The sequence below is a fragment of the Oncorhynchus gorbuscha genome, linkage group LG24 (assembly GCF_021184085.1).
Source record: "Oncorhynchus gorbuscha isolate QuinsamMale2020 ecotype Even-year linkage group LG24, OgorEven_v1.0, whole genome shotgun sequence".
In the NCBI taxonomy this organism is placed as follows: domain Eukaryota; kingdom Metazoa; phylum Chordata; class Actinopteri; order Salmoniformes; family Salmonidae; genus Oncorhynchus; species Oncorhynchus gorbuscha.
The window spans coordinates 18,648,633-18,673,785 of record NC_060196.1 but is presented as its reverse complement, the minus strand read 5'-3'; the positions used below and the strand labels follow the sequence as shown (position 1 = coordinate 18,673,785).

Here is a 25,153-nt window from a genome sequence, read left to right as displayed (position 1 = left end):
TCCCCTTTTTATTTTTTTTAACCTAAAATGCACATTGATATGGCCTGTTTTCTATTGATAAAGAGATTAATTCATTATGGAAGCATATTTTATGACTAAAGCACATCCTAAAACTGAGTGGGATATATATATATATATTAAAAATAAAAATAAAGTTCTAGTGCATCATCCATCTCCTTTGATTTGAGGCTTTTCCAAGTATTTTATAGTCACCTACCTGCAACATCCAAAAGTCTTAAGCATCACAGGATCTAGCTGATTAGTTAAGAACCAGAATGGATGTGAAGTTTAACGTCGGGTCTTCTCAAAGCCATAACAACATAAAAGCAAGTACTTGTGGAACTGATTTGTCAGTCGCTCTGAAATTTGTCAACAATTCAACTTTCCTCGCTCCTGGTCAGTTTTCAACGATTTCATTCCTCAGATTCTATAGTTTGTCATTTTTTCTGATTGCACAATTTCAGAACATCAAAGCCTATCAGTTTTAACAGTCCATTTGTGGTCATCAGACATTAGCAGTGTAAGTGGTCACTCACGGGATATATTATTCATAAACATAGACTATGGTATATGTCATTTATGTTTGCCTGGATCACTGTTACTGTAATATAGAATGATCTGTTTTGTATACATGTTTGGCATGTAAAACACCTGCATAAAGTCATGTGTGCCTCTAAGTGTGACACATAAAACATGTAAGTGTATCCTAGCTCATCCCAGGCCTAAACACACTAATAACAACAGTAACCATAATATCTAGGCCGCATAAAACAAACCTTGACACCAACAAATCTGTCACCATAGTGAGGGTGACAAAGTGGCTGTATTGTAGTAGCAGTCCCTTGAGCGAGTGGTGAATTCTGGAAGGGCTCTTAAGTTGTTTATGTGCCCCACTCCTCCCACCACCCTTGGGAAGTAAAAGAAGCTTGTAGAAACCGATTGGATTAGCCATTTACACAACAGCCACCGTCCTCAGAGCATGCGCAGACCAGCTGGTGTGTTTACAGACATGTTCAATTGCTCCCTTTCCCAGTCTGCTGCCAACACATGCTTCAAGATGGCCACCATTGTTCCTGTACCCAAGAAGGCAAAGATAACTGAACTAAATGACTATCGCCCCTGTAGCACTCATTTCTGTCATGTAGTCATGAAGGGAATAGAGAGACTAGTCAAGGATTACCTTCCACCCTCGACCCACTTCAGTTTGCATACCGCCCCAACAGGCCCACAGACAATGTCATCGCCATCATGAATGGCTAATTTGCCCTATCCTATCTGGACAAGAGGAATACCTATGTAAAAGTGCTGTTCATTGACTTCAGCTCAGCATTCAACACCATAGTACCCTCCAAGCTCATCATTAAGCTTTCAACCCCGCCCTGTGCAATTGAGTCCTGGATGGGCCGCCCCCAGGGGGGGGGCAACATCTCCAATTCACTGATCCTCAACACTGGGGCCCACAAGGGTGCATGCTCAGCCCCCTCCTGTACTTCCTGTTCACCCATGACTACGTGGCCATGCACGCCTCCACCTCAATCATCAAGTTTGCAGATGACACAACAGTAGTGGGCTTGATTACCAGCAAGGACGAGACAGCCTACAGGGAGGAGGTAAGGGCACTCGGAGTATGGTGTCAGGTAGGGGAGCACCCCCCTATCCACATCGACGGGAGAGTAGTGGAGAAGGGGGCAAGTTTTAAGTTCCTCGGCATACACATCACGGTCAAACTGAAATGGTCCACCTCAAGAGGCTGAAGAAATTTGGTTGTGACCTAAAACACTTTACATCACAGCCTGGTACGGCATCTGCACCGCCATCAACCGCAAGGCTCTCCAGAGGGTGGTGCGGTCTACACAACGCACCACCAGGGGAAAACGACCTGGCCTCCAGGACACTTACAGCACCCGATGTCACAGGAAGGCCAAAAAGATCATCAAGGACAACAATCAGCCGAGCCACTGCCTGTTCACCCCTCTACCATCCAGAAGGCGAGGTCAGTACAGGTGCATCAAAGCAGGGACCGAGAGACTGAAAAACAGCTATTATCTCAAGCCCATCAGACTGTTAAACAGCCATCACTAACTCAGTGAGGCTGCTGCCTGTATACAGACTCAAATCATTGGTTGCTTTAATAAATGGATCACTAGTCAATTTAAATAATGCCACTTTAATAATGTTTACAAATCTCACATTACTCATCTCATAAATCAAGCATTTCGCTACACTCGCATTTACATCTGCTAACCATGTGTATGTAACCAATAACATGTTATTTTATTTGATCATCAGCTAGCCTAGCCAGGCGCATTAATGAAATAGCATAGAGTCCAGTACCGCATTGGCATGATGGCTAGGCTAAGTATCCCCAAGTCTATATTGGGGACTTACGTGAACGGTAGGCTCAAAATAGGATTTTGCATGAATGTAATCATGAGTCTGAGGTGGGCAGTATGGAGAGGAACCTGAAGGTATAGGCCCTGAGAGAGATGCCTGCTTGTGCTTGAGAGGATGTGGCTGTCAATGTCACTTATGTACAGGCGGTTGACTGAGCATATGTTTTAGCACACGCACACACACACACACTTCAGGTGCTTCTACACCTGCATTGCTTGCTGTTTGGGGTTTTAGACTGGGTTTCTGTACAGGACTTTGTGACATCAGCTGATGTAAGAAGGGCTTTATAAATACATTTGATTTGATTGACTTCAGGGAAAGGTGTGTGTGTATGTGTTCACATTTTGTGCTGCCATAACACATGGGTCCAAGGCCCATGTAGCAAAGGGCTCACTTAACAATTACACAGCACACTCACAGTACGTCTGCCTCCCAGAGGGTGTCATAGAAATGGATTGATATTTGTCATTAAGACTAACCAGCAGCTGATGTGCATCTGGTGTTTTTGGTCACCTTTAATTTGTTTTATTTATCCGTTATTTTACCAGGTAAGTTGACTGAGAACACGTTCGCATTTACAGCAACGACCTGGGGAATAGTTACAGGGGAGAGGAGGGGGATGAATGAGCCAATTGTAAACTGGAGATTCTTAGGTGACCGTGATGGATGGAGGGCCAGATTGGGAATTTAGCCATGTTATGTTTGCTAAGTCTAGATTTTTTAAAAACTGAACACTGAGTAAAGGTGAAATGGTGTCACTATGACATGTATAAGCCTACTGCATAACAGTTTAGTTTCATTGTTATTATATTACATTTATGGCTGCGTTCCCAGATACAGTGGGGCAAAAAAGTATTTAGTCAGCCACCAATTGTGCAAGTTCTCCCATTTAAAAAGATGAGAGAGGCCTGTAATTTTCATCATAGGTACACTTCAACTATGACAGACAAAACGAGAAGAACAAAAATCCAGAAAATCACATTGTAGGATTTTTAATGAATTTATTTGCAAATTATGGTGGAAAATAAGTATTTGGTCACCTACAAACAAGCAAGATTTCTGTCTCTCACAGACCTGCAACTTCTTCTTTAAGAGGCTCCTCTGTCCTCCACTCGTTACCTGTATTAATGGCCCCTGTTTGAACTTGTTATCAGTATAAAAGACACCTGTCCACAACCTCAAACAGTCACACTCCAAACTCCACTATGACCAAGACCAAAGAGCTGTCAAAGCACACCAGAAACTAAATGCACTTTCAATGGGGATTCTCCACTGAGCAAGGTTTCTAGTCCAAGACTGGGCTTAATCAGTGTATGGGAAACCGGCCCTTAGTTTCATGCTGTGACACCCCTGACATAGCACGGCTGGAAAGCAACCTCCCGATGTCAGTACAGTCATCATAATGCATACTGCTACTACATCTGTCAAAACAATTGGAATTATCATGACAGATGTAGTTGCAGTTGGCATTATGATGACTGTATTGTAGTAGCAGTTTGCATTACGATGACTGTATTGTTGTAGCAGTTTGCATTACGATGACTGTATTGTAGTAGCAGTTTGCATTACGATGACTGTATTGTAGTAGCAGTTTGTATTATGATGACTGTATTGTAGTAGCAGTTTGCATTATGATGACTGTATTGTAGTAGCAGTTTGCATTATGATGACTGTATTGTAGTAGCAGTTTGTATTATGATAACTGTATTGTAGTAGCAGTTTGCATGATGGTGACTGTATTGTAGTAGCAGTTGGCATTATGATGACTGTATTGTAGTAGCAGTTAGCATTATGATGACTGTATTGTAGTAGCAGTTAGCATTATGATGACTGTATTGTAGTAGCAGTTGGCATTATGATGACTGTATTGTAATAGCAGTTTGCATTATGATGACTGTATTGTAATTTCAGTTTGCATGATGATGACTGTATTGTAGTAGCAGTTTGCGTTATGATGACTGTATTGCAGTAGCAGTTTGCATTATGATGACTGTATTGTAGTAGCAGTTTGCATTATGATGACTGTATTGTAGTAGCAGTTTGCATTATGATGACTGTATTGTAATAGCAGTTTGCATTATGATGACTGTATTGTAATAGCAGTTTGTATTATGATGACTGTATTGTAGTAGCAGTTTGCGTTATGATGACTGTATTGTAGTAGCAGTTTGTATTATGATGACTGTATTGTAGTAGCAGTTTGCATTATGATGACTGTATTGTAGTAGCAGTTTGTATTATGATGACTGTATTGTAGTAGCAGTTTGCATTATGATGACTGTATTGTAGTATCAGTTTGCATTATGATGACTGTATTGTAGTAGCAGTTTGCATTATGATGACTGTATTGTAGTAGCAGTTTGCATTATGATGACTGTATTGTAGTAGCAGTTTGCATTATGATGACTGTATTGTAGTAGCAGTTTGTATTATGATGACTGTATTGTAGTTGCAGTTGGCATTATGATGACTGTATTGTAGTAGCAGTTTGCATTATGATGACTGTATTGTAATAGCAGTTGACATTATGATAACTGTATTGTAGTAGCAGTTAGCATTATGATGACTGTATTGTAGTAGCAGTTTGCATTATGATGACTGTATTGTAGTAGCAGTTTGTATTATGATGACTGTATTGTAGTAGCAGTTTGTATTATGATGACTGTATTGTAGTAGCAGTTTGTATTATGATGACTGTATTGTAGTAGCAGTTTGTATTATGATAGCTGTAGTGACTTAGCACACTGCCCACCAATGAGAAGTCTTATAACACCATGTCCCTGTCATAGTGACAATGTCAAATACAATTGAACCACAAAAAAAACATAAATCAGTGAGGTTTTCGATTACTTTTGTACCAAGTATAGTGTAGATCCCTGTGTATACTTGTTGCAAATCACATCTTCAACACGTGTGCCCAATTTCTCAGGGTAATTGAATTAAGAAATCCGCAACTGGTACACTTTTCATCACCTAATGCCTGTATCAATGTCACCCAGTTCTGTCGCAGGACAATTCATGTTTATGCTCCGCTTTGCATAATTGGTTCAAATCTCTAGTTGAGTAAAATTATTATATGCTCAACCTCAAACTAGTTGAGCCGCCACCTCAGCAAGAGACATTTAGCTGGAGGAAAGAGGGAGAAGAGAGTGGAAATATTTCATTGGGTCCTTGCATGGAAGGGTTGTGGGCTAATTAATGTGTTTATTAATGAATCCCCTTGACTGTAGGTTTTCATTTATTCATCAACCTCTGTCTAGGCTATGAGATTTTGATAATTGTCTGTCCCTGCGAGAAAAAAACTGTAATAGCCATATGATTTCAAATATGGCAGACATGAAGATTTGAGCCAGTTTGCCACAGCAGGAAAATAATCCTGCAGCAACAGGACATGTGAATTATTATGTGGATTATGATTCATGGACATTTTGGTAAGTGTTGATACATTTTTCATTAGGGAAAATCAAATACAATTTTAGCTCCTTATCCTGTAGTAGCAGTTCATTTGATCAAATATGGTTCAGTATAAGCAGAAAGTTTACTATCACATCATTAATTCAGCATTTAGGGCTTTAAAACGAAGGGCTGGTCAGTGCCGTTAGATATGGGATCTCTAGCGTTGCATGGCATTCATCTTGAAGTAGCAAATAAGTGTAAATGTTTGCAGCAAAGGCTGTGGCACTTTAATAATACATATAAGGCTGGTTTCCCTGACACAGATGAAGTCCTGGACTATTAAACTCTCTCAAGTCCTGGACTAAGCTTCATTTGTGTCTGGGAAACCGGTCCATACAGTATAACAACCTACCTTCCTATCAGTTTGAATCTCTTTTCTTCACACACACAGGCACGCACGCACGCACGCACGCACGCACGCACGCACGCACGCACGCACGCACGCACGCACGCACGCACGCACACACACACACACACACACACACACACACACACACTCTCTTTATAATTGGATTTTGCCTGTGAATTTAAAATTGGGGGTCCAGCCTTCAAGGTGGGTTACATTTAGGGACCAAACAGAGGTCCGGTGACAGCCCATTGTTATTGAGAAGAATAAAAACAGGACATACAGTAGGGGAGATAGGGTTAATCTTCGGGTCAACAGTGGGGGGGGGGGTCTACTGGGAATTTCCAGGTGAACAAAAAGGAGAGCTGTCAAATCAATCAGAATCATCTCGGTTTAATTACAAGTTGCAACAGGGAGACACCCACAGCACAGAAGCGGAGAACATGTCTAACTTGACCTTAGCAGAGAAGGCTCTTCTATCCTAATTACACAGGACCAAATGTTCTGTAAACAACAGCCTGGGAGGCTTGTAGGAAGTCAAAACAACTCTGTCAGCTGCTGCAGAATCACACAGTGTTTCACAGAATACAACAAACAATCAGTATCCTTGGTCCTTGGAACTCCAGTCTGGCGTCAATCACTATCAACAGATACAGTTGAATCCATAACATACAATCCATCAACCTACGTGTATTATAGTGTATTATAGAAAGGGAAAACATCTAAATAAATAAATATGTTAAATATTCCCCATTACAAGGGGTCACGGTCAGAACTGAACTGTTAATAGTTATACTATATACTATGTATATGTTATACTATATGTTGTACTATGTTATACTATATGTTGTTGTATATGTTGTAATATGTTGTACTCCTGAACCTTAGATGCTACCAAGCATCTGTCACCTTTCTGTATTATTCTCATTTTACTCACCATCATCTGTCTCTTCAGGTCCTCTCTCTTCCTATCTCTATCCCATGCACTCCCTTCATCTTCGTGGCCTCCACCAAAATAGTCACCTTCAAAGACATCAGTAGCTAGCCTATGATATGTTTGTCCTACAGGTGGTGGTTTTCTACTTCTTCAAGAAATGCTGACTAATACTATTGCAGAGGCCTATTTGCGAACTGCATATACGTAGTTTGCGAAACGAAAGCGTATAGCTACCAAACGTGGTGTCAAAGCGTTGACATTCATAATAAGACATCAATAACCGCAACAAGACCCGTTGAGGCGCGCGACACCAGCGCAAGATATGGGTGGACACACCGCGTTCACCTGAGCCAATCACGTTTGAGATTGTGCACGCGTTCGCTTTGCTGCTTGGCGGCTGCTGCTGCTGCTGCTGTCGCCGCTGCCGCCCTTCAATCGATTCTCGTCCCTCAAAGCAGCCGCAACGAACAGAGGACACCGTCGCTGCTCTAACAACCAAAATAAAAACAACATACACCTTTTCTTTCTCTGAAAAGTACACCTGCTAACTAAAACATTATCCATGCGGATTACCTAGTATGTATTTTACCATCCTAGCTCTCTCGGTAAGTGATTCATCAGTCTATTATTTGCTTATTTAGAGTCTGCAATTAAGTATAGTAGCTAACTCACTGCAACTGATGCGTGAAATGACATCATGCAAGTCAGTGCTTCTACACAGTTATTCTTATATGAAGTTTATTTGCTCTTTGTGTGGATGTCTGTGCATAAGGTTGTTTGAACCTTCATGTATTTTCCAGCCTGAATTCCTTCCTTCGTTTTTAGCGTTGTTTTACAAGATGTTGTAGCCTACTATGGGAATGGTACAGTATAGACAATTACATCCAACATTGATTCCTAATTCTATTGATAGGACAATGTCACAGGATAAGGATATTGTAGCTTAGTATCTTTGATAACAATGCACATGTCATGGCATGTGTGAGCATACCATATTGTATGTTAATCTATTCTGGCTTTACAAATATGTTATGTATTTGTAGTCAGAAAATGTACAAGTGGTCACAGTTTTGCCAAATATCTATCTGTTAAAATAATCAATATGCTTGTATTTGGCTTTAACATTTTAACATGACATAATTCATTCACGTGTCTTTAATTTAATACAATTAACAGTGATTGTTAAATGTTTTATTTAACTAGGCAAGTCAGTTAAGAACAAACTCTTATTTACAATGATGGCCTAGGAACAGTGGGTTATCTGCCTTGTTCAGGGGCAGAACAACAGATTTTTACCATCAGCTCAGGGATTTGATCTAGCAACCTTTTGGTTACTGGCTCGATGCTCTAACCACTAGGCTACCTGCCACCCCAATTCTAATTGATTCAGGTTTGCCACCAATTGATAATGTAAGTTTGCCAATTGCCATCAATTGATTTTGTTGGCTTGCTTTGAATTTATTGCAAACTGTGTAAAGTCTACTAAACTGCATCTAAGATTGATGATATTGTTTTGTGTGAAAATAGTATTACCATACAAAAACAACTATTTCTTCCACCAAAACACCTGCTCCATCTCTCTGAAAACGCATGAATTCATTGCTGTATACATGTACAGTATGTTTGCATTTGGCAACAATGTTGAATGTTCCAGTTCACCAATCGTCTCAAAACAAGAGTTGAAAATGACAACTTCTTCAAAAGCAATTCCAATGTTATTGTGGATGTTCTCAAGTCAATTAGTAGCTCTGTGACCCCTCAACCCACGAGGCTACATGTAAGGCTTTGCAACTCTGCCTGCGTTGGTCTAATCCCAAAACCCTCGCTCTTCCTTGGCCTTTGTATGCCATTTCTCATGCTGAGATGAATGAGAGGCAATCCATTCAAGTAAGGGGAACATTGCCCAAGAAAAAAAAAAGTTGCTCCCCTCCCCGGGTCTGGTCAAGGGGTGGGTTGGTATCCCCCCCGTTACCGTGGATACCGGGACCAACGGGGGAAAACTACATTTTGTGACGCCATCGGCCATCTTATGGGGCCTTGGAGGAGGCTTGATTGATTTGTGTGGGAGCAGTATAATAAAAAAGGGTGGGAAGCTGGGGTGTACTTTAAGTTCTACAATTCTGTTTTCTTAAATCGTGTCTATAAAAGTGTTACAGCTTAGATTGTTGTAAAAGGTTGGGTTTACCCATGCTTATTGCACACACAAAAAACAACTTCATCTGATTTGAATTGGAATGTGATTCTGATTCTGATGTTATTCTGAAAGAAAGTGAGATTAGCTTTTCTCTCCCTTTCTTTTAACGGTGGAAATTGCGTTTAACTGCTGCTGTGCCGCACTGTCATGGAAATAGAAAAGGTCTTAGCGCTGTAAAGTTCAGGAGTGGAAAATGCGATGTCTTCATCTACAACAATGACACCACAATACGCACCGGAAAGAGAACAACGAGACTTTAAAAAGTCTATATAACTCACTATGACAATATACTTCCAACACAAACCTTATCAGGTTTGAGGTTTTAATCAAGTAAATCTTCAGGATTCATATTACATGTTTACTTTGTGAGGTAGATGAACATGAATATGTTTTAACTGTTTAGTATTGGAAAACTACTTCATTGTCAATGGGGTGCGTAGTATCATTAAGCACTCTTGTAATTTCAAGCACACATATGGGTCACCTATAATCAGGCTTCCTCAGGGTACAAGGGTCTGGGGTATTTGTCTTGCTCTGAGCTAATGCCCTGGGCACCTTGCACCTTGTTGTTCACCTCTTGAAGTAAACATCAGGTGTTTTCAGTTCCTCCCTGCTTCCCCCTCCTATTATCTCTATGGTAACATCAGCAGCATGACTTCCTCATCTGCCTAGGGCCTAGGCCAATCACCGCATTCTGTGTCAGGGTTGAATATGTTGATCAAACTGAAGAAGCCATTTTGAAATGTCATTTAATTTCAAATGTCATTTTGAATAAAGACAGATACAATGACACCGTTGACACATTGAATACACAACAGTCACACACTTTAACCCATACTAATTTCCTGTGCTTGTCCCTAGATGAGCATTAAAGTATATATTTAAAAGTAAAACCTGGTTGCACGGTACCATAAAAGGTGTTATTCTAGCCAACATTCTAAATACCAATATTAGAGGCTCAGTTATTAGAACTCAGTATTCCATCATCTCCGGGCGAGACATTCACCACCTGTTAACAATGGAACAAAGGGGACGGATTCATACCTTTGTTTTGATGCTTATCTCAATTCACTGTGTTTCCCTGTTCTGTGTGTTCCCTTCTCTCATTCCCCTCTGTCAATGGATCTGACTTGTCTTTCCCAATGAATATCCCCACTTTTCTTAACTCTAGATAGTCTTGGTGATTTAGAGACAGTTTATTTGTGATATGGTGTTTTTCAATTGTGCTCTCAGAATAGCAGTAATTAGCCTCCACCTCTCTCGGGGCTCTCATTCTATACTGACCGAAAATATAAACGCAACATGTGAAGTGTTGGTACCATGTTTCACAAGCTGAAATAAAAGATCCCAAAAATTGTCCTACGCACAAAAAGCTTGTTTTCCTAAAATGTTGTCTCCTTTGCCAAGATAATCCATCCACCTGACAGGTGTGGCCTATCAAGAAGCGGATTAAACAGCATGATTATTACACATGTGCACCTTGTGCTGGGGACAATAAAAGGCCACTCTAAAATGTGCAGGCATGCTAACTGCAGGAGTGAACACCAGAGCTGTTGCCAGAGAACTTCTCTACCATAAGCCGCCTCCAAGGTCTTTAAAAATCATCTGAGATCGTCTGAGACTAGCCACCCGGACAGCTGATGAAACTGTGGGTTTGCACAACCAAAGAATTTCTGCACAAACTGTTAGAAACTGTCACTGGGAAGCTCATCTGCGTGCTCGTCGTCTTCACCAGGGTCTTGACTTGACTGCAGTTCGGCATTGTAACCGACTTCAGAGGGCCAATTCTCACCTTAAATGGCCACTGGCATGCTGGAGAATTGCACTCTTCACAGATGAATCCCAGTTTTAACTGCCCCGGGCAGATGAACATTTTAATGTACAGAGATACCATGACGAGATCCTGAGGCCCATTGTCGTGCCATTCATCCAACACCATCACCTCATGTTTCAGCATGATAATGCACGGCCACATGTTGCAAGGATCTGTACACAATTCCTGGAAGCTGAAAATGTCCCAGTTCTTCCATGGCTTGCATGGGATGGGATGCTCTGGATCGACGTGTACGACCGCGTGTTCCAGTTCCCGCCAATATCCACCAACTTCTTACAGCTATTGAAGAGGAGAGGGACAACATTCCACAGGCCACCATCAACAGCCTCATCAACTCTATGCGAAGGAGAAATGTTGTGCTGCATGAGGCAAATGGTGGTCACACTGACTGTTTTTCCGACCACGCCTGCACCTTTTTTTGGTATCTGTGACCAACAGATGCATATTTGTATTCCTAGTCATGTGAAATCCATAGATTAGGATCTAATGAATTAATTTCAAAATATTTCCTTATATAAACTGTAACTCTATAATACCTTAGAAATTGTTGCATGTTGCGTTTATATTTTTGTTCCGTGTAGTATGACAAAGTTGTTTGTATTGTTGGGGGACAATGTCATCTGGTTGATTTGATCTGTTATGTAGGCCACTACTTTCCTGGGGACACGATATCTCCCACTGCAATTGTGAAACTGTGCCCTTTTTGGGGGATAAAGTAGGTTGTCCAAGGCCAGCAGCTCTCTGTTTTATTGCTGTAATACGAATCTTGAAGACTTGCAGTGTCATGTAAAGTGATACACATTATAATTGGTTACATTTTGACAAGGTTATTTTAACTGTCTGTCTGTATATCTCCTTCTGGATTAAGTGGACTGAAATATGTGGCTTTCCTCCACCCCACATGAAGAAATACTATAGTGTACGTTGGTATGAATACTATAGTATTCACTGTATTGTTTTTGCGGACTGTAGTATCATGACCTAGAATGACGCTGGAGGGAAAAGCGGCTGTTTTACGGGTTCCTGACCAATTGTGCTATTTTGTGTATTTTTTTGCATTGATCGTAACTTTTTTGTTCATCGTGTTTCTGCCATCATTCCCTATGACCAAAAAGAGCTTCTGGACATCAGAACAGCTATCACTAACCTTAATTTGGATGAGGACATATTGATTATTACGGAACAAGCCAAAGTCAACAATACTCGGAGAAGGAGGAGGTGGCGCTATAGAGGCCGGCGTGTGGGATACCTGATAAGACTACGTCAGAGAGTGGATAAACCGCCTCTGCCCTCTGTTCTACTGGCAAACATGCAATCACTGGAGAATAAACTGGACGAGCTCCAATCAAGACTATTCTATCAACGTGATATGAAGACCTCTAATATCCTATGTTTCACAGAGTCATGGCTGAACAAGGACATGGAAAATATAAATCAAACTGATTTTTCTATACATCGGTAGGACAGAACGGCAGCGATGGTGTGTCTCTCTGTTAACAACAACTGTTGCGCAATCTCTAATATTAAGGAAGTCTCAAGTTTGTTTTCGCCTGTTATCATGATAATATATCATGATAACCTGTGGACCATACTATTTACCAAGTGATGTTTCATCTATATTTTTCATAGCTGTCTATTTATTAGCACAAACCGATGATGGCACTAAGACCGCACTCAACAAGCTGTATAGGGCCATAAGCAAACAAAAAAATGCTCACCTGTGATTTTAATGCAGGAAAACTGAAATCAGTTTTACCTCATTTCTACGGCTGGATTATAAAGAAGTTAAGCTTTTGATGTATTACACTTGTGATTTTATGAAAGTTAAATATTTATAAATCTGTAGTTTGAATTTCGCGCTCTGCAGTTTCACCGTCCCACCTGCCCATAAGAAGTTAACAGGTGCGGTTTAATGGGTCATGTTTCGGAGGAGGCATGACTCGACCTTCGCCTCTCTTGAGCCCGTTTGGGAGTTGCAGCGATGAGACAAGATCGAAATTGGATATCACGAAATTGGGGAGAAAAATTGAGAATGCTGTTCATTGACTACAGCTCAGTGTTCAACACCATAGTGCCCTCTAAGCTCATCACTAAACTATGGACCCTGGGATTATATAACTCCCTCTGCAACTGGATCCTGGACTTCTTGATGGGCCTTCCCCTTCATTAAGTTTGCAGGCGACACCACAGTGGTAGGCCTGATCACCGACGATGATGAGACAGCCTATAGGGAGGAGGTCAGAGACCTGGTAGTGTGGTGCCAGGACAACAACCTCTCCCTTAACGTGATCAAGACTAAGGACATGATTATGGACTTCAGGAAAAGGAGGACCGAGCATGCCTCCATTCTCATCGACGGGGCTGTAGTGGAGCAGGTTGAGAGCTTCAGGTTTCTGGGCGTCCACATCACATCTGACTGGTTGTATCACTGCCTGGTATGGCAACTACTTGGCCTCTGACCGCAAGGCATGACAGAGGGTTGTGCATACCAGTGACATGTTCAGAGTGTCACTGGTTCTTCCTGTTAGAGTTAATGATGGTGTTGGAGTCGTGCCTGGCTGTGCCGTCACGAGTGAACAGGGAGTAGGACTGGAGGGGAATGAGCATTCACCCCGTGTTGAGGATCAGCGGATCAGTGTTGAGGATCAGCATGGTGGATGTGTTGTTACATACCCTTACCACCTTGGGGCGGCCTGACAGGAAGTCCAGGATCCAGTTGCAGATGGAGGTGTTTAGTACCAGGGTCCTTAGCTTAGTGATGAGCTTTGAGGGCACTATGGTGATGAACGCTGTGCTGTAGTCAATGAATAGCATTCTCACATAAGTGTTCCTTTTGTCCAGGTGGGAAAGGGCAGTGTGGAGTGCAATAGAGATTGCATCATCTGTGGATCTGTTGGGCGGTATGCAAATTGGAGTGGGCCTTGGGTTTCTGGGAGAATAGTGTTGATGTGAGCCATGACCAGCCTTTCAAAGCACTTCATGGCTACAGACGAGAGTGCTACGGGTCGGTAGTCATTTAGACAGGTTACCTTAGTGTTCTTGGGTACAGGGACTATGGTGGTCTGCTTGAAACATGTTGGTATTACATAGGTGGAAAATTTCAGTGAAGACACTTGCCAGTTGGTCAGTGCATGCTCGGAGTACACGTCCTGGTAATCAGTCTGGCCCATTGGCCTTGTGAATGTTGACCTGTTTAAATGTCTTACTCAATTCGGCTGAGGAGAGCGTGATCACACAGTCGTATTGAACAGCTGATGCTCTCATGCAATGTTTCAGTGTTACTTGCCTCGAAACGAGCATACAAGTAATTTAGCTCGTCTGGTAGGCTCATGTCACTGGGTAGCTCTCGGCTGTGCTTCCCTTTGTAGTCTGTAATAGTTTGCAAGCCCTGCCACATCCTACTAGCATTGGAGCCGGTGTGGTATGATTAAATCTTAGTCCTGTACTGACACTTTGCCTGTTTGACGGCTCGTCAGAGGGCATAGTGGGATTTCTTATAAGCTTCCGGGTTAGAGTACCGCTCCTTGAAAAAGGCAGCTCTACCCTTTAGCTCAGTGCGGATGTTGCCTGTAATCCATGGCTTCTGGTTGGAGTATGTACGTGCAGTCACTGTGGGGATGATGTCATCGATGCACTTATTGAAGAAGCTAGTGACTGATGTGGTGCACTCCTCATAGACTGTTCTGTCTGCTACAGCAAGGCAAGCGGTACCGGAGCGCCAAGTTTGGGATAAAAAGACTCCTGAACAACTTCTACTCCCAATCTATAAGACTGCTGAACAGTTAATCAAATGGCTAACAGGACTATTTGCGTTGACCAGTCTTTTTTCCCCTACTCACTGGACTACCCACACACACACACACACACACACACACACACACACACACACACACACACACACACACACACACACACACACACACACACACACACACACACACACACACACACACACACACACACACACACACACACACACACACACACACACTACATACGCTCACACACACAAAACATCATATTGACGCCACACACACGACACACTTTCACAGTCTTTACATATGCTGATGCTACTCTGTTTATTGTCTATCCTGATTGCCTAGTCACTTTTACCCCTACCTACATGTAGAGTACCTCAATTACCTCAACTACCTCATACCCCTGCATATTGTCTCGGTACCGGATAGGATAGTTAGTACCGGATAGGATAGTACAGTACCGGATAGTACAGTACCGGATAGGATAGTACCGGATAGGATAGTACGGATAGTTCAGAGCTTCTGCTCTTTTCTATAACCTGTAGGGTCTATACTTGGCATGTAGGTTTTCAGTTATGGGTGGCGCCAATTGTGATATGGTTCAGGAGAATGTGAAGGTGTATATGCTAAATAAATGCTGTCGTGTTTTTGCAGATAATACAGTAGTATTTACTATAGTATACTACAGCATTCTATATTACGTTCTACACATGATCAAGGGATAGTACATCGTGTAGTATAGTAAACTACAGTTACTATAGAATTCTATGTGGGACTTGAGAGCTATGTAGTAGTTACATTAGACTAGATCTTATGACTACAGTGCCTTCAGAAAGTATTCATACCCCTTGACTTATTACACATTTTGTTGTATTACAGCCTGAATTCAACATTGATTAAATATATGTTTTTTTCTCACCCATTTACACACAATACCACATAATGACAAAGTGAAAACATGCTTTTAGATATTTTGCAAATTGATTGAAAATGAAATACGGAAATATATAATTTACAAAAGTATTCACACCCCGGAGTCAATCATTTGTAGAAGCACCTTTGGCAGCGATTACAGTCTTTCTTGGTAAGTCTCTAAGAGCTTTCCACACCTAGATTGTGAAACATTTGCCCGTTATTCCTTTCAAAATAATTCAAACTCTGTCAAATAGTTTTTTGATCATTGCTAGACTGTCACGGGTGTCGTTGGAAGTAGATCAAAGTGCAGCGTGGTGAGCGTACATTTTATTTGATTTTAAGATGTCGCCAACAAAACAACAAACGAAAGATACAACCGTGAAGCTTACAGGGTTAAGTGCCACAAACAAAATGAACTACCCACACTGAAAGAAGGGAAAAAGGGCTACCTAAACGATAACAGCTGTCCCTGATTGAGAACCATACCCGGCCAAAACATAGAAATACAAATCATAGAAATAAAGGACATAGAATGCCCACCCAAATCACACCCTGATCAAACCAAAAAGAGACAAAAAAAAGGCTCTCTAAGGTCAGGGCGTGACATAGACAACCATTTTCAGGTCTTTCCATAGATTTTCAAGTAGATTTAAGTCAAAACGGTAACTCGGCCACTCAGGAACATTCACCGTCTTAATAATATAATATATGCCATTTAGCAGACGCTTTTATCCAAAGCGACTTACAGTCATGTGTGCATACATTCTACGTATGGGTGGTCCCGGGGATCGAACCCACTACCCTGGCGTTACAAGCGCCATGCTCTACCAACTGAGCTACAGAAGTCTTCTTGGTAAACTACTCCAATGTAGATTTGGTCTTATGTTTTAGGTTATTGTCTTGCTGAAAGTTGAATTCATCTCCCAGTGTCGGGTGGAAAGCAGACTAAACCATGTTTTCCTCTAGGGTTTTGCTTGTGGTTAGCTCCATTCCATTTCTTTTTTTATCCTGAAGAACTCACCAGTCCTTAATGATTACAAGCATACCCATAACATGATGCAGCCACCAGTATCCTTGAAAATATGGAGAGTGGTACTCAGTAGTGTTGTATTAGACTTGCCCCAAACATAACACTTTGTATTCAGGACAAAAAGTGAATTGCTTTGCAGTATTACTTTAGTGCCTTGTTGCAAACAGGATGCATGTTTTGGAATATTTGTATTCTGTACAGGCTTTCTTCTTTTCACTCTGTCATTTAGGTTAGTATTGTAGAGTAACTAAAATGTTATTGATCCATCCTCAGTTTTCTCCTATCACAGCCATTAAACTCTATAACTGTTTAAAAGTCACCATTGGCCTCATGGTGAAATTCCATTAGTGATTTCCTTCCTCTATGGCAACTGAGTTAGGAAGGACGCCTGCATCTTTGTAGTGACTAGGTGTATTGATACACCATCCAAAGTGTAATTAAGAACTTTACCACGCGCAAAAGAATATTCAATATCTGCTTTTTTTTACACATAGACCAATAGGTCCCCTTCTTTGGAGGCATTAGAAAACCTCCCTGGTCTTTGTGCTTGAATCTATGTTTGAAATTCCCTGCTCGACTGAGAGACCTAAAGATAATTATATGTGTGGGGTACAGAGATGAGGTAGTTATTAAAAAAACATGTTAAACACTATTATTGCACACAGAGTAAGTCCATGCAACTTATTATATGACTTGTTAAGCAAATATTTACGCCTGAAATTATTTAGGTTTGTCTTAACAAATACTCATTGACTCAAGACATTTCATATTTTCATAATTTTTAAATTCATGATGCGTCTTTGGCATTATGGGGTATTGTGTGTAGGCCAGTGACAAAACAATCTAAATGTAATACATTTGAAATTCAGGCTGTAACACAACAAAATGTGGCAAAGGTTGAGGGGTGTGAATACTTTCTGAATGTACTGAATGTCCCAAATGGCACCCTATTCCCTAATAGGCCCCGATTAAAAGTAAGGAATAGGATGCCACATGTATATTAGGCCTTTTGAACGCTAAATGACAGAGCAAAACTTCCAGACTTGAATCTCTCCATTCTGAAACCCTTTGTCCCAGACTCCCAGGCTGTGATTAAGGGATTGATCCTAAACTCTGGGATTTGTTATGTGCTGCTGTGTTGGAAGTCTGTTGCACGAAAATGCTGGAAGAGAAATGAGATTGCAGGTGTTTGTGCTGCTATTGGGGCTATGGGCAAGAGGACATTGGTACAGTACTGCAGGTTCCATAGAGAGAGATGTGATTCAACTATTCGCACTGAGATCTGGAGTTCTATTTCATTGGCAATGCCTTGTGTCTTTCTATCAACATTTCCATGACAGCATTTATGTAGGCTGTCCATGAGTATGATTTGTGAACGAGTTAGGCAATCAATCCTTCCTCGTGTACAATTTACAGTATTTTCTAGGGACCCTCAATCAATGATCCTATTTCATTAATAACTTCTTCATACTGGCAGGTTGTCCACTCTATAGGAAAGTACATGAATGACCAAGTTGTACAAAGGAGAACTCAGATTCTGTCTGCCTCAGGATCATTTGCAAGATACAGTATGTCTTTGAGCTCCATAGTTAATAGATTTTCTGGGTGTTTTGATAGACGTAACATGATGAGAACACACTAATGACACTTTCATGAAGTGGATTTAAAAGGGACACTGTTACTGATTGTGAGGTCAGAGAGATGCTTTCATGTACCTCACTAGTTATTGTATTATATGCACTATAGCAGTAGTACTCAAGACTGGACTCGGTCTTGAGACTGCTTTTTTTATATTTTTGTTCTTGGACTTGGATAACGTTGTACACGGTCTTCACTCGGTCTCGGAGCAAAAACACAAATGACTTGATATTACTGTTGAGCCTCAGACCATTCTTTATTGCTACATTTTCATATCAACATTTTCAACAGTGACTATAGTACACAAAGTGCGGTATAGCAACATGTTCAAAGTGGATGCCGAAGATTCTGGACAAGACAGGTGACAAGATGCTGCCTAAAGTTAATTATCTGACAAAAGAGAAAGACTTCTACTTTGTAGTTCGAAGAGTTTCATACGTAATCCTTTTTCATCTGAATTGTAGTCGAAGACAACGCCCCAAATAGACAGAGGATTGGTTTTACAACATGGACTACCTAACCCACAAACCCACTTTCTGTGCCTTATGGGTTTAATCATCTGTCCAGCCACTGCTGGGAATGGATCGCCAACTGTAGGCCTCCCTTTGAACGTGTTTGAAGAGATCAGTTTGATCTTGATCACATAATGAGTAGTTCCTTGGGATGCAATGTGATTTGTAGATCTTGTGATTCTGGGCACTGCATGCGCAGTCTGACTGCAATATAAATCTCAAACACACACTTTGTTTCCCCAGATGTACCTTCTCTAATGACTCAGAGGATCAATGGTGAAAACCAGACAGAAAATACGGGGTAGTGATTAGCTCCCACACACTCACTGGCTGGTTTCCACTGAAGTCCAATGGTCTGGGTCTGGTATTAGAGGTGTTTTTGCAATACATCATATAAGCAACAGATGGATGAGAAGAAGCTAGCAAAATTGTTAGCAAAATGTAGAAACGCTATAGTAAAAATTGAGGCCCTTTTTGTTTTGGCGGGTTTATTGTTGTAGTGATGCCATTATGTGTGTGTCTGTGTGGGTATGTGTGTGTGGTTGGTTGAATGGTTGAAACATTAAATTGAATGGCCAGTGGCCTTCTCTTACTTATCTCTCCTTACAGCTGAAGTCGGAAGTTTACATACACTTAGGTTGGAGTCATTAACCACTCCACAAATTTCTTGTAAACAAACTATAGTTTTGTAAAGTTGTTTAGGACATCTACTTTGTGTTTGACACAAGTAACTTTTCCAACAATTGTTTACAGACAGATTATTTAACTTATAATTCACTGTATCACAATTCCAGTGGGTCAGAAGTTTACATACACTAAGTTGACTGTGCCTTTAAACAGCTTGGAAAATTCCAGAAAATTGTGTCATGGGTTTAGCTGTGTCTGATAGGCTAATTGACATCATTTGAGTCAATTGGAGGTGTACCTGTGGATGTATTTCAAGGCCTACCTTCAAACTCAGTGCCTCTTTGCTTGACATCATGGGAAAATCAAAAGAAATTAGCCAAGACCTCAGAATTTTATTTTTGTCCTCCACAAGTCTGGTTCATCCTTGGGAGCAATTTCCAAAAACTGAAGGTACCATGTTCATCTGTACAAACAATAGTAAGCAAATATTAACACCATGGGACCACGCAGTCGTCATGCCGCTCATTCTGTCTGCTAGAGATGAACGTACTTTGGAGCGAAAAGAGCAAATCAGGTACAAAAGTATCTATATCCACAGTAAAACGAGTCCTATGTCGACATAACCTGAGAGGCCGCTCAGCAAGGAAGAAGCCACTGCTCCAGAACCGCCATTAAAAAGCCAGACTACGGTTTGCAACTGCACATGGGGACACAGACCGTACTTTTTGGAGAAGTGTCCTCTGGTCTGATGAAACAAAAATAGAACTGTTTGGCCATAATGACCTTCGTTATGTTTGGAGGAAAAAGGGGGAGGCTTGCAAGCCAAATAACACCATCCCAACCGTGAAGCATGGGGGTGACAGTTTCATGTTGTGGGGGTGCTTTGCTGCAGGAGGGACTGGTGCACTTCACAAACTAGATGGCATCATGAGGTGGAAATGATGTGGATATATTGAAGCAACATCTCAAGACATCAGTCAGGAAGTTAAAGCTTGGTCGCAAATGGGTCTTCCAAATGGACAATGACCACCAGCATACTTCCGAAGTTGTGGCAAAATGGCTTAAGGACAATATAATAATAATAATAATATATGCCATTTAGCAGACGCTTTTATCCAAAGCGACTTACAGTCATGTGTGCATACATTCTACGTGGACAATGAACAATGAAACCAAGCATACTTCCAAAGTTATGGCTTAAGGACAAGAAAGTAAAGGTATTGGAGTGGCCATTACAATGCCCTGACCTCAATCCTATAGAACATTTGTGGGCAGAACTGAAAAGCGTGTGCGAGCAAGGAGGCCTACAAACCTGACTCAGTTACACCAGCTCTGTCAGGAGGAATGGGCCAAAATTCACCCAACTTTTTGTGGGAAGCTTGTGGAAGGCTATCCGAAACGTTTGACCCATGTTAAACAATTTAAAGGCAATGCTACCAAATACTAATTGAGTATATGTAAACTTCTAACCCACTGGGAATGTGATGAAAGAAATAAAAGCTGAAATAAATCATTCTCTCAACTATTAATCTGACATTTGACATTCTTAAAATAAAGTGGTGATCCTAACTGACCTAAGACAGGGAACGTTTACTAGGATTAAATGTCAGGTATTGTGAAAAACTGAGTTTAAATGTATTTGGCTGAGGTGTATGTAAACTTCCTACTTCAACTGTATATATCTTACTAATGTTTTCAGTAAGATTGTGTAGGATTGTTCAGTAAGATTGTTTACTTTTTATTGATGAATCTGTCTGTCTGTCTGTCTGTCTGTCTGTCTGTCTGTCTGTCTGTCTGTCTGTCTGTCTGTCTGTCTGTCTGTCTGTCTGTCTGTCTGTCTGTCTGTCTGTCTGTCTGTCTGTCTGTCTGTCTGTCTGTCTGTCTGTCTGTCTGTCTGTCTGTCTGTCTGTCTGTCTGTCTGTTTGACTTCTGTATGACACCATCACACCAATTCATTTGGATAATTCCACGGTGTGACAAATATGCGGCCATCCGTATCATCCGTACCCCCAATGTCCTTTACTCAATTACAAAACAACTGGAGGAGGAAGAAATAATTGGAGCCGCAGAGAAAATTGAATAGAGATGTGAATTAAGTGTACAATGGCAAGACAAAATATTTTGAACCCTTTGGAATCATCTGGATTTCTCCATAAATTGGTCATACAATTAGATCTGATCTTCATCTAAGTCACAACAACAGACAAACACAGTCTGCTTAAACTAATAACATACACATTATTGTATTTTTCTTGTCTATATTGAATACATCATTTAGACATTCACAGTGTAGTTTGGGAAAAGTATGTGAACCCCTAGGCTAATGACTTCTCCAAAAGCTAATTGGAGCCTGGAGTCCAATCAATGAGACGAGATCGGAGATGTTGGTTAGAGCTGCCGTTCCCTATAAAAAACACTCCAAAATGTTTAGTTTGCGATTCACAAGAAGCATTTCCTGATGTGAACCATGCCTCGAACAAAAGAGATCTCAGAAGACCCAAGATTAAGAATTGTTGACTTGCATAAATGTTCATTGAGGTTAAGAAGAATCTTACAGTGTCAGCTAAAGACTTAAAGAAATCTCTGGAACATGCTAACATCTCTGTTGACGAGTCTCGAATACGTAAAACACTAAACAAGAATGGTGTTCATGGGAGGACACCACAGAAGAAGCCACTGCTGTCCAAAAAGTCTGAAGTTCGCAAAAAAGCATCTGGATGTTCCACAGCACTACTGGCAAAATATTCTGTGGACAGATTAAACTAATGTTGAGTTGTTTGGAAGGAACACACAACACTATGTGTGGAGACAAAAAGGCACAGCACACCATCAAAACCTCATCCCAACTGTAAAGTATGGTGGAGGGAGCATCATGGTTTGGGGCTGCTTTGCTGCCTCAGGGTCTGGACAGCTTGCTATCATCGATGGAAAAATGAATTCCCAAGTTTATCAATAGATTTTGCAGGAGAATGTAGTCTATCTGTCCGCCAATTGAAGCTCAACAGAAGTTGGGTGATGCAACAGGACAACGACCCAAAACACAGAAGTAAATCAAAAACAGAATGGCTTCAACAGAAGAAATTATGCCTTCTGGAGTGGCCCAGTCAGAGTCCTGACCTCAACCCGATTGAGATGCTGTGGCATGACCTCAAGAGAGTGGTTCACACCAGACATCCCAAGAATATTGCTGAACTGATAAGGTTTTGTAAAGGGGAATGGTCCAAAATTCCTCCTGAATGTTTTGCAGGTCTGATCCAGAACTACAGAACCCGTTTGGTTGAGGTTATTACTGCCAAAGTACGGTTAACCAGTTATTAAATCCAAGGGTTCACATACTTTTCCCACCCTGCACTGTGAATGTTTACACGGTGTGTTCAATTAAAGACATGAAAACATATAATTGTTTGTGTTTTATTAGTTTAAGCAAGACTATGTTTGTCTATTGTTGTGCCAGATCTAATTTTATGACCAATTTAGGCAGAATTCCAGGTAATTCCAAAGGATTCACATACTTTTTCCTGCCACTGTAAGTACTGTCACCTTCACCCGGCCCTTCTCGCACCGGGAACACGTTTATGATGCGGAGAAAATGAATAGAAGTGTATTAATAGCAATGTTTTGAAAAAAAATGTAGTCTGTAGACCACTGTTGAGTCAGGAGCAGGGAGGCAGAGGGGGACAATTTTGGAGGAAGAACGATGATCATTTTGGTGATCCTAGATAGACTCTAAAAACCCATGAGATTTGATTGTCATTTGTTATGACTGCTTTCCAAACCATAAAATTGTTATGTAGCTTAATTGATTACAACATAATGTTCGGTCTGGATAAATGTTTTGTCTGAATATTGTGAGGTGAACCTCTATATTATTCACAAATAATTTATTTGATTTGTATAACTACGTCAGTCATTGCAAAGTTCACCGTGGCCTTATCACCCGTGTCCATTATTTCCGTGTCCATAATTACTAGTAGACCAACAACAAGCTGATAATCTGCTGAAAGCTCATTAACAGCCGGGAGATTTGTAATGAGCTATTGAGTTCTGTTACACCCTTACACCCAGTATAATGACCTGTCCCATACACAGCTTTGGTTGTTTGTTTGTATCCTTGATCCTGCAGAATATGCTTAACCAGCCAGCCTTGTCTCATACGTAACATAATAACCGTAAATCCGGGATACTCAAATTACTTGGATATGTTACGTTTGGTATGGTTACATAAGATAGAAGGTTACTTTAGGCAAAAATAGAAGTAGGGTGGCTGGTCGGGTGTATGACACAAACGTCTAATAGCATAGCAGCACTGTAGAAACTATTACACTCAACGGAACAACTTGATTAGTGTAGTGTCAACAACGCAGCCACTGCCAGCTAGCCTACAAAGTCAACAACGCAGCCACTGCCAGCTAGCCTACTTCAGCAGTACTGTATCATTTTAATCATTTTAGTCAATAAGATTCTTGCTACGTAAGCTTAACTTTCTGAACATTTGAGACGTGTAGTCCACTTGTCATTCCAATCTCCTTGCATTAGCGTAGCCTCTTCTGTAGCCTGTCAACTATGTGTCTGTCTATCCCTGTTCTCTCCTCTCTGCACAGACCATACAAACGCTCCACACCGCGTGGCCGCTGCCACCCTAATCTGGTGGTCCCAGCGCGCACGACCCACGTGGAGTTCCAGGTCTCCGGTAGCCTCTGGAACTGCCGATCTGCAGCCAACAAGGCAGAGTTCATCTCAGCCTATGCCTCCCTCCAGTCCCTCGACTTCTTGGCACTGACAGAAACATGGATCACCACAGATAACACTGCTACTCCTACTGCTCTCTCTTCGTCCGCCCACGTGTTCTCGCACACCCCGAGAGCTTCTGGTCAGCGGGGTGGTGGCATCGGGATCCTTATCTCTCCCAAGTGGTCATTCTCTCTTTCTCCCCTTACCCATCTGTCTATCGCCTCCTTTGAATTTCATGCTGTCACAGTTACCAGCCCTTTCAAGCTTAACATCCTTATCATTTATCGCCCTCCAGGTCCCCTCGGAGAGTTCATCAATGAGCTTGATGCCTTGATAAGCTCCTTTCCTGAGGACGGCTCACCTCTCACAGTTCTGGGCGACTTTAACCTCCCCACGTCTACCTTTGACTCATTCCTCTCTGCCTCCTTCTTTCCACTCCTCTCCTCTTTTGACCTCACCCTCTCACCTTCCCCCCTACTCACAAGGCAGGCAATACGCTCGACCTCATCTTTACTAGATGCTGTTTTTCCACTAACCTCATTGCAACTCCCCTCCAAGTCTCCGACCACTACCTTGTATCCTTTTCCCTCTCGCTCTCATCCAACACTTCCCACACTGCCCCTACTCGGATGGTATCGCGCCGTCCCAACCTTCGCTCTCTCTCCCCGCTACTCTCTCCTCTTCCATCCTATCATCTCTTCCCTCTGCTCAAACCTTCTCCAACCTATCTCCTGATTCTGCCTCCTCAACCCTCCTCTCCTCCCTTTCTGCATCCTTTGAC

The 25,153-nt window shown here is 41.5% G+C and overlaps 1 protein-coding gene across 1 annotated transcript in view; it reads left to right on the top strand.

The window, feature by feature from the left end:
• Positions 1–7,589: 7,589 nt before the first annotated feature.
• Positions 7,590–25,153, top strand: part of fhdc1 (FH2 domain containing 1) — a 64,264-nt gene continuing 46,700 nt past the window's right edge. The window contains exon 1 of the mRNA XM_046327753.1: positions 7,590–7,738. The gene's annotated coding sequence lies outside the window, so the exon portion shown is untranslated. The remainder of the gene's footprint in view (positions 7,739–25,153) is intronic.